This window comes from Mustela erminea, chromosome 5 (genome assembly GCF_009829155.1).
Source record: "Mustela erminea isolate mMusErm1 chromosome 5, mMusErm1.Pri, whole genome shotgun sequence".
NCBI lineage: Eukaryota > Metazoa > Chordata > Mammalia > Carnivora > Mustelidae > Mustela > Mustela erminea.
The window spans coordinates 965,754-975,698 of record NC_045618.1 but is presented as its reverse complement, the minus strand read 5'-3'; the positions used below and the strand labels follow the sequence as shown (position 1 = coordinate 975,698).

The following is a 9,945-nucleotide window of genomic DNA, read 5'->3' as shown; positions in this document are numbered from 1 at the left end:
GGCCGGGGAGTCATCGGCCGTGTGGTCTCTACACGGACTGGGAGGCCACATTCAGGAACCACGGGGGGCTCTCCCAGGATCGCATAGCGATCCATCCCACGGCTGCCAGGCCTCTCGGGGTCAGCACTGTGGGGTTCGATGTATTCCAGACTATGATACATTTTTAATAACTTTTACTAGATGGTTATTACAAGCGTGTTACAGGTATCGTCTAGGACATACAGGTGAGATGTGATGTGCTCTTCCTGTCCTTGTGGTCCACTTTCTAATGTTAAGCAACGGTTTCTTTCATGGTTTTCCTGCACATTTAAATCAGAGGTGCTTTTTGCTATAAGTATTAGAAAACCCATCTTGGGGCTCCTGGGTGGCTCAGTTGGTTAAATGTCTGCCTTTGGCTCAGGCCATGATCCCAGGGTGCTGGGATCGAGCCCCGCATCGGGCTCTCTGCTCAGCGGGGAGTCTGCTTCTCCCTCTCCCTCTGCCCCAGCTCATGATGTCTTACTGTCTGTCAAATAAATAAAACCTTAAGAAAGAAAGAAAGCCCATCTTAAACAAACAGGGGCCGATCTTCTTACTTTCCAGGATGTCTGAAGGTGGGCCATTGCTGATGGTAGATCAGAGACTCAAACCTTCCAGGACCAGCAGTGAAGCTCATGGCATTTCCCTGGAGTGTTCCAGAAGGCTGCCATCCACTTGAGCCATAGCATCCACTCCCTAGACAGATGACGGGAAGGAGGAGAGCCAGACACATCTGTCCCTTTCACCGAGAGGGCAGGCCAGTCCCCACAGTGCATCACACAGCCAGAGTCTGTGAGGAAGGGGACCTGTGTGGGGACTGCTGGAGAATGAAAAGCCAGATTGCTGCGATTGGCTCAAGACCGAGAAGTGATTCCTTCCCGTGGTCTGGTCCAGTGCACTCCCGTGAGCTGGAATTCTGTTAGCAAGAAAACACGCAGGGGGGGCACCTGGGTGGCTCAGTGGGTTAAGCCGCTGCCTTCGGCTCAGGTCATGATCTCAGGGTCCTGGGATCGAGTCCCACATCGGGCTTTCTGCTCAGCAGGGGGCCTGCTTCCCTTTCTCTCTCTCTGCCTGCCTCTCTGCCTACTTCTGACCTCTCTCTGTCAAATAAATAAATAAAATCTTTAAAAAAAAAACAAAAACGCAGGGAATGAGCGATGTGAGTGTCACAGCGCTTGTGAATGAACAGTTGGGAGATGCAGAGGAGCAGAGAAAGAGGCCGTCGGTATCGTTTATAATCCATCGGTGTAATTTATAGAACTAGAACTGAACCGTAGAGCACGCTGGATTGGTCTTGCAATGCCTTCCTTTTTTCTTAAAAAAAAAAAAAATCAGCCATGAATCTATTGAGTTAGATATTTTTTTGTTCTGTGATTTATTTCCACACCTTTGTACCCGATTCCTCAACTTGATTGTTGATGGCGGCAATATATTCTAGGGCAAGTGTGAGCGAGTTCTCTGTTGAAGATGCAAAGATTTCACACGGCCCCTCCCCACCGTAAATCACACCGCAGCGAAGGTCCCTTAGTTAATCTTCACATTTCAGAATTATGTCCTTAGAGCAAAATATTTGAGGTTTTCAAGTAGAAGGTGGGCAAAATCTTACCATTTTATACACATTTCAAATGTATCCCCTGTGAAGATTGAACCAGTTTTCATTACCCTCGCTCGTAGTTAAGCCCATCGTCAACCACAGGAGATCTCATCATTAAAAAAATGTGCCAGTGCCGGTAGTTAAAAATGGATCGGGTCATTGTTTTCATTTGTGTTTCTTCTAGTACCAGTCAGGTTGAGTCTTTTTTTGAATGTTTATTGCCTACTTTTCTGTAAATTGCTCATTTGTATCTCCTAAATTTTCTCTTGGTGTTGGTGATTCACACTTGAGTAGGAAAGTAAATTAAGGTTGTTCATGATCTCCCGAGATGATCGCTGCTACTCGTCAGTCATGGGGGTCTCGCATTCCTCTCTCCCTGTCTCTCTGTCTCTGTCTCTGTCTCTGTCTCTTTGTCTCTCTCTGTCTTTATCTCTCAGTCTCTGTTTCTTTCTCTGTCTCTGTCTCTCTGTCTCTGTCTCTCTCTGCCTCTCTCTATCTCTCTGTCTCTCTCTCTCTCATGTCTCACAGCTACCTACTTACGTATCTTGTGATTATTTCCCTTTGGATAAATTCCCAAAAGTCAGATTTCTGAATTCATAGATAACAAAAATGTTTAAGTTTTCAATAATAATGGTCAAATTGTTCCCTGAAATGTGGTACTGATGTATCAAATTCATGATACCCCCTCATGAACCCTACAGTAATGCTATTTCTTTTTTAAATAGTTGTCAGTTGGAGAGGCAAGCTTGTAAGTTTTCTCTGTGATCATATCCTCCTTGGGAATTCCCAGGGTTGGCTCTCTGGGGCCTCTTTTCTCTTTTTTTCTTACTAAGACCTGATCAGGGCTTTTCTTCCATGGATCTTTGACATTTGTTAATGGCAGCATTTTTCTATTTTTAGTTCGCCATTCTACTCTCATTCCTATTAAATACTTGCCCTTGTTTTCCTGTTTCTTTTGCTGTCTGTTTCTTAGCTTTGTGAGTTGAATTCATCGTTAGCTCTGTCTTACTCTTCTTTGCACACAATGGAATCCTTTTAAAGGATATAAATTATCCTCAGGGCACAACTTCATCAGGCCTCCTCTCTTTTGTTATGTCCAAACTGAAAATAACTTTTGAAACAAATGATACTTTAATAATATTAGAAATTTTAAAGAAGACAGAAGAGTCAAAAAAACAAAAATCCACAGAGAAACTCATTTGGAAGTCCACAATTCAGTTAACTATTGTTAACATTTTGGGGAGCGTCGTCCCAGAAATTTGTCTTTTATACATATATAAAAATTTTGTGTAAATTTTGTCTACTGGACTTTTTACAATGTAAATGTTTTTCTCTCTTTTTCTTAAAGATTTTATTCATTTATTTGACAGACAGAGACACAGCAACAGAGGGAACACAAGCAGGGGGAGTGGGAGAGGGAGAAGCAGGCTTCCTGCTGAGCAGGGAGCCTGATGCGGGGCTCGATCCCAGGATGCTGGGATCATGACCTGAGCCAAAGGCAGACACTTAAGGACTGAGCCACCCAGGCGCCCTGAAAATGGTTTTTTCTTAATGAATGTAACATGTAATAGCCTTCAATGAGTCCGTCTTATAAATATATCATCGGGGCTCCTGGGTGGCTCCAAGTCTTGATCTTGGCTCAAGCCATGATCTCAGCGTTGTGAGATCGAGCCCTGTGTCTTGCTTCCTTCCCAGCGGGGAGTCTGCTTCTCTCTCCCTCTCCCTCTGCCCCCACCCCTCTCAAATAAATAAAAATAAAATTTTTATTAAAAAAAAAAAGTTATCACTTATTTAACCAACCTACAGGTTGTGCACATTATACGTTATTCCTAATTTTTCACCATGATAACTATCACACCTTAGTCCATTTAGAGTAAATACCTACAAAGAAATTGCAGAGTGAATATAGGGAAAATGTTAAACATTTTAATAAATATTTCTGGACAGTTTTCCAGAAAGATTGTAAAAATTGACACTCCCCCAACAGAGCACGGGACTAGCCATTGTCTTTTACCCTCTTAAGTTCTGGATAGCTTATTAAAAAAAAACTTACCTTTCCTTTTCTCTGCTGACTAAGCGTGTTGATTCACCTGTTGTGTCCATCAGTTGTGTTGTGTGTGTCTGTGTGGGGGCCTGTGTGTGAGCTTGATGAAGTCCCAGAACCTAAGTCAGTTTCGGTGGGATGAGGAGGTTCGGAGCCGACTGACTAAAGAAAGAATTCTTAAGACGTCGTTGGTGCAAAATGGTGGTTTATTAGAGCACGGGGACAGGACCCGTGGGCAGGAAGAGCTGCTGCCCCGGGTTGTGAGGGTCGGCATGTTATATACCCTGCGGTTGGGGGAAGGTGAGGGGAAGGGAGGTTTCAGTGGAGTTTTCATATGCTAAAGAGGGCCTACAAGGTGCCAGGAATTTCCAGGCCTGCTGGAGGCCTTGCCCTGGCGGCTGGATCAATGTTGTCTTTAGACCAGCCATTAACATTAAGATAGTTGGGAGACTTTTTGGTGGGGTGTCACAATCCTGCTATCAATCGTCTTTGTTAGTGAGAATTAGGGCATTTGTAAGCCAAGGGAGACTCCTGTCTAGCAGGATTGTGAGCTCTGCAAGTTAACTATTTGCTTATTGTTCATGGCAGTCAGGGCTGCCTGAGGGATGCTACACTTATGGAGGGGAAAGGGTGAAGAGGGGGTGCAAGGCGCCAGCTTTTGCTTTGTCCTCAGCCAGCCTCCTGCTCCCTCATCAAGCTGACTGGTGATACCCTTTCCCATTTCTCTATCTGACTTGTCTTACGAATTTTTGAAGCTTTCTCATATTTTATGTCTCTGTTCTTAATCTGTCGTACATATCACAAATATTTTCCACTGTTTTATTTTCATTTGAGTTTTATTGTGTTGGCTGTGTCATAAATGAGGTTTTAATTTTTAAATTGTCTACATCTATCTTTATTTTTTTTTTCAATGTCTTGGCTTTAAGGCACCAGGCTTAGAACACTCAGACCTGAAGCTGATGAAAACCCAGCCCTGGGGCACCGGGAGTGGGGGGCTCAGTCGGTGAAGCGTCTGCCTCTGGCTGGGGTCATGATCCAGGGTCCTGGGGTTGAGGCCTGAGCCTGCTTCCCCCTCTCCCTCTCCGCCTCCCCCTGCTTGTGCGTGCTCGCTCTCTGTCAAGTAAGTAAATAAAATCTTTAAACCCAGCCTTCTGCTGCTGCTTGTCGGGTTCGGTAATTCGCAGTTAGACGCTGGCTCCTACGGTCTGTGGTCTGCGCCGTCAGCTAGGTGCGCAGTGAGAGGAGCCGTGTTCCCGGTGACGAACCAATGACCCCAGCGAAATTTTTGAAGAACCTCTCTTCTCCCCATGGCTTTTGAACTGCATTTTTTTTTAAGATTTTATTTATTTATTTGACAGAGATCACAAGCAGGCAAAGCAATAGGCAGAGAGAGAGAGGGAGAAGCAGACTCCCTGCTGAGCAGGGAGCCCGATGTGGGGCTAGATCCCAGGACTCTAGGGTCATGACCCGAGCCGAAGGCAGAGGCTCCAACCCACTGAGCCACCCAGGCGCCCCTTGAACTGCATTTTTATCACGGGCTACGTTGCTGTAAAGACTTGACTTTATCTGTGAACGTCGCTGACCCACCTTTCCCGCGACTTGGGTCCCCGCGTTCTGGTCACTACAAGCCTCTGTCACGGTTTGGGACGAATGGCGTAGGTTCCTCCTTCAAGTACCTCCTCTCCCAATCCCGTAAAAATCCCTGAATTTTACTACAGATTTGCCCTTTCAGATTAACTTTGAAATCTTAGATTCAGAAGATCACGTTTTTTTGTCAAATAGTGTCTTTTTTCCTAATCATCACGACACGACCGAACTGTCTTCTAATTGCTGAAAACAAACGTGAGCTCCATGTTTCCAGGGAAAAAGCCCGTGTTCTTCTTAGACTCACTGCCACACTCTGGTGTACAACTGCACTGCAGACCTCCACACAGAAGCCTAGAAGCCTCCAGGCTCTCTCTGTGCAGCGGGATGGGTGAGGCCCCCTCCCTATTGTTCATATGTTGACACCTAACCCTCAGTGCGAAGTATGTGCGTGTGTGTGTGCGCGCGTGTGTGCTCAGACTGTGCACTCACACTACGTGCGTACACGTACGTCTCTCTACAGTGAGTGTCACTGCAAAGGCTCTGTCTGCACTCTGCACACCTCAGTGGAAATTTGGGACCAGACCTGAAGGCACTCTGGCCCTCTCAAAACTTCTCTCTAATTGTGAGCTCCAAGGTATTGTCACCTGCGCAGCAACTTGGGAAAATATTTTGGGAAACTGTATCTCACACGCAGTGGTGTGCTGGTGAGGACTCTGGCTTTCCGCTGGGAGATGGGGGCATGTTTATAACTACGTGCGGGGGTAGCCGTAGACAGCCACCTATGAGCACACACGTGTAGAAGCTCATTCTAACCTGATTAATAGAAATGACGTGGGCTGCGCTATCTACAAAGAATAAGAAATCATACAGTGTTCTCATGCGAATCCCAGACAGCCGGCTCGTCTTCGCAGAACGGTTTCATTGATTTTTCGCGAACTCTTATCTCCCCATTCAGCCTGTGGACGCAAGTCACCCACGGCTTCACGAAGGAGCTGCATCCCAGGCTTCACGAAGGAGCTGCGTCGCAGCCCGAGTCCTTCCCCCCAGAAGGTCCCGTCGTCCCGTACCACCCGTGATCCCCTGCCCAGCTGGCTCTCACCCCGCGGAAACCACGCTCGTGGAACTGAAGCCTGCCTCGGTTTCCACACTCACGGTAAGTTTGATCTGCTCTGTCGCAAGTTTCCTCCCTCACGTCTATGATCTACGTAATTGCCCCGGGCGCTCTCTTACGTGCGGACACTGAAACGAACCCCGGCCCGTCGCAGCTGCCAGCGGGGCTGCGTCGTCCTCACACCCGGCTGGGTCCGAGCTGTCGTCAGGCTGTCACGGAAGGCAGAGCGGGGACGAGAGGCAAACCTGTAGGCAGTACGCCCGCCACACAGACTCACCAGAGCAAAGAGCCTCACCAGCTCGGATGACAGGAAAAGGTATTAATTAGGAAGGGATGAATCTTAGTGTTCACCACCTTCATTTTTAATGGAATTTAATTGTAAGCTCGTACATTAATTTTGAATCACAGCTGTGTCTGACCAGAGAAATGCAACAGCCCGTCCTTGGGAGCCGGTCCAAGCCGACTCCTGAGCTGGGGCCACACATCCTTGCGCTTGGGGAAGCGTGGCTGGCAGAGGCCTCGGCCACGGCACGTGGTCCCCTCACATCCTATGTGGATGGAGAACCGGCGGCCTTCGGCTTACCCGGGACCAGAGGTGGTGCCCGTCCGAGACAGCGGCGGCTCCCTCTGCATCCTGCTCCCGGAGTGTGGTATCCCCCACGGCCACATGCCCTGGGAGCGTGTTCACAATGCAACGTCTCAGGCCTCTTCCAGACCTGCCCACTCGGGAAACTACAACCTCCAGGTGATTCCCAAGCACAGGAAGGTCGGAAGCTGAATCACCGGGGCCCGACCCCCGAGCACAGCGAGTGGCTTTGAAAGATCTGCAGGTGATTGAACGCAGAACCCAGACCAAGTCACTCGGGTCGACCCCACGCTCTCCGGGACGCCCCCGTCAGAAGGTCACCGTGGACGTCAAGGCTCTGACACCAACTCTCTCTGAGAAGCAGGGTGACGCCAGCTGTGCCTGGAGGGGATGCAGGACAGTGACCCCGGGGGCTGGAAGGGAGCGAGGCCTGCCCGCGTTCTCCCAACAGGAGGAGTGAGGACCCCCTGACCCTGAACTTATGAGCTCTACCCCCCACCTCGTTCTTTGGGGACAGTGGGAGCCATGGGGAAACCAGCAGAGCAGCGAACTCACAGCCTCCGTTTGATGCCGATCATGCGCCAGCTCTGCTCTGCTCCTGACCCCCTGGCCCTGAAGAGCTGGTCTTGAAAGCGACGTTGCCGCAGGAGGCCCCAGCATTGTGATCGCCGGCTCCCTCCACGCCCTCCTTGGGAGCCTCCTGCGGAAACTGTCTTTATCTTTTCCGATGTGAGGTACTTTACAAAAATACTCAGCAAATATTTCAGCAAAACGCAGGTCCCAAAATAGGCACTCTACCCAGTGTAAGTCATGGTCACCAGTGTTCCTCCAAAACGCCCAAAATAGCGTCTGGGTGGCAGTTCTCCGAGCAGCGTCCTTGTTTAGCTAACCTAGTTAGAAGCTGTCAGCTTGTGCCTCGCGTCCTGTGAGCGTCTCGTGGCTCTTTCTCTCCAAACCCTTCTCATCCCCTGGAGGGGCTTCCCCGTGTGCAGGGTTCCGGGGGGCGGGGGGGGGCTGCAACACGTTCATGGATGCCGGGAGAGCAGCATGTGGGCCTGCTTGCACAGGGGCGTCACCGGGGGAGACCCTCCCAGCCCCTCTGAGACCTTTCTCTGGGGCTGCGTCTCTGTGGGAGGGCGGGCAGACTTGCTGCCCCATTTCCTCCGAGGCCCCTCGTCTGGCTCTGACATTTTGTCACCGCCTCTAGGCCCACAGGTATGGAGGGAAGTTCGTGCGTTTGAATCTGGTCCCAGCCATGATCCAGGAGACAAAGGGGCAGCTCTGCACCTGCTGTGGGGAGAGCACACCTGTACCGGAGGGAGGGGGCGTCCCCCGTCCCCGCGACACGCTGCAGGGCATGAAGACAATGGCATGAACATCTCTGGGTAACTGAGGCGGCAGCGCCCAGCTCGGCTGGATTTGTCAGGACTTTCTGGCTCGGCATGAAGAAGGCCCATGTCCCGCAAACCCTCCCGGTCCCGGGCAAGGCAGAACCACTGGTCGTCCTGGGGGACAGCCCAAAGCCACTCCTATGATCTGGCAAAGGAGCCTCAGCTGAGAGTCGTGATGGAATTTGAGAAAATCTAAAATTAAAACAGAGAAGCGGACAGAGCGTACGTGTACATGAGTCAGAGGGGAACAGCCATTCACCGAACCCCCGTTTTAGGAAGAGACAGGGCAGAGCCAGGGCCGTTTCCAGGCCTGTGGAGCTAAGACGAGGGCCCCCCCCAAGTGCCGTCGGGTGCCTGCCAAGGGCTCTGGGGAGCTGAGGCCAGCCCCGGCCAGCCCAGCCAGGGGGAGCCGTGTGGGAGACGGAAGAGGGGCTGAGCCACAGTCAGGAGGGGACCCGCCTGCCGCCGGCCTGCCCCCTGTCCCACCCGGGCGCAGAACCCGTAGGAGGGGAGAGAGGCCCCGGGCAGCGACCAGCGGCCGCACACTCTTCGTGGCTCAAGGGAAAAGAAAACTTTCACGGCACATTTCTCTTTATTATAAAAGGATTACACTGATAATGAGGGAGTGTGGGAAGCCCAGCAGCAGATAAAGAAGCAGCTTAAACCCTCACAGGGCATCGCCGCCCTGAACACAGCACCTGCAGTGTCACCGGACGTTTCCTTCCTGCCAAAGCCGGGGTCTGCCGCCCAGTCCCAGCCCAGTTCTGTTTCGAAAATCACTTTCCAAGAATAATCGAAAGCAGCTGAGATCTTCCCAGGAGAACCTCAGAGTCAAAGGGAATCCAGTTTGCCATCTGCCCAAGCACTTCTTCCCGTCCCGTTCCCAGTCCCTGGTCACCTGCTGGCCTGCTCCTCCCTGTCCCCCCCACCCCCCAGCAGTCTGTCAGCCCCAACCCCAACCCCAAGGGGTCCCCGGGTCTCTCTTCCCCGTCTGACAGGCTCCGCTCCTTTCCCAGCATTAAATTAGGGGGACTTGCTTCACTCTGCGTTCATCCTTTCTTGCCACCCATTTGCCGGCCCTCCCAGGCTGTGCCGGGCTAGCAGACCCCCTCCCTCCCCGGGAGCTTGGGGGAGGGGAAGGCAGAATGTTCCTTCCAGTTCAAGGGGAGGAAAAGTAAGAGTATCATGAAATATGCAAATGCCTGTCATGTAACAGCTTTTACAGAAAAAAAAAACCTAAATATTTTACATACATTTATTTTATCAAACTGCAGTTGTATTACAGGTGCAATTTTATTTTAATTTTGTTGGTTTTTAAAGATTCTATGTTTTTAATTTTTTTTTTATAAACACATATTTTTAACCCCAGGGGTACAGGTCTGTGAATCGCCAGGTTTACACCCTTCACAGCACTCACCAAAGCACACACCCTCCCCAATGTCCATAACCCCACCCCCTTCCCCCAAGCCCCCTCCCCCCAGCAACCCTCAGTTTGTTTTGGGAGATTAAGAGTCACTTATGGTTTGTCTCCCTCCCAATTCCATCTTGTTTCATTGATTCTTCTTCTACCCACTTAACCCCCATGTTGCATCACCACTTCCTCATATCAGGGAG

The 9,945-nt window shown here is 50.3% G+C and overlaps 2 long non-coding RNA genes across 2 annotated transcripts; both read left to right on the top strand.

Annotated features, from left to right (window-relative positions):
* Positions 1-5,177: 5,177 nt before the first annotated feature.
* On the top strand, positions 5,178-6,350 carry LOC116590291. The gene is made up of 3 exons (XR_004285524.1): positions 5,178-5,631; positions 5,764-5,877; positions 6,199-6,350. It is a non-coding gene; the product is annotated as an uncharacterized LOC116590291 (long non-coding RNA).
* Positions 6,350-9,619, top strand: LOC116590292. Its single transcript, XR_004285525.1, has 3 exons — positions 6,350-6,396; positions 6,509-6,670; positions 6,763-9,619. It is a non-coding gene; the product is annotated as an uncharacterized LOC116590292 (long non-coding RNA).
* Positions 9,620-9,945: the final 326 nt, after the last annotated feature.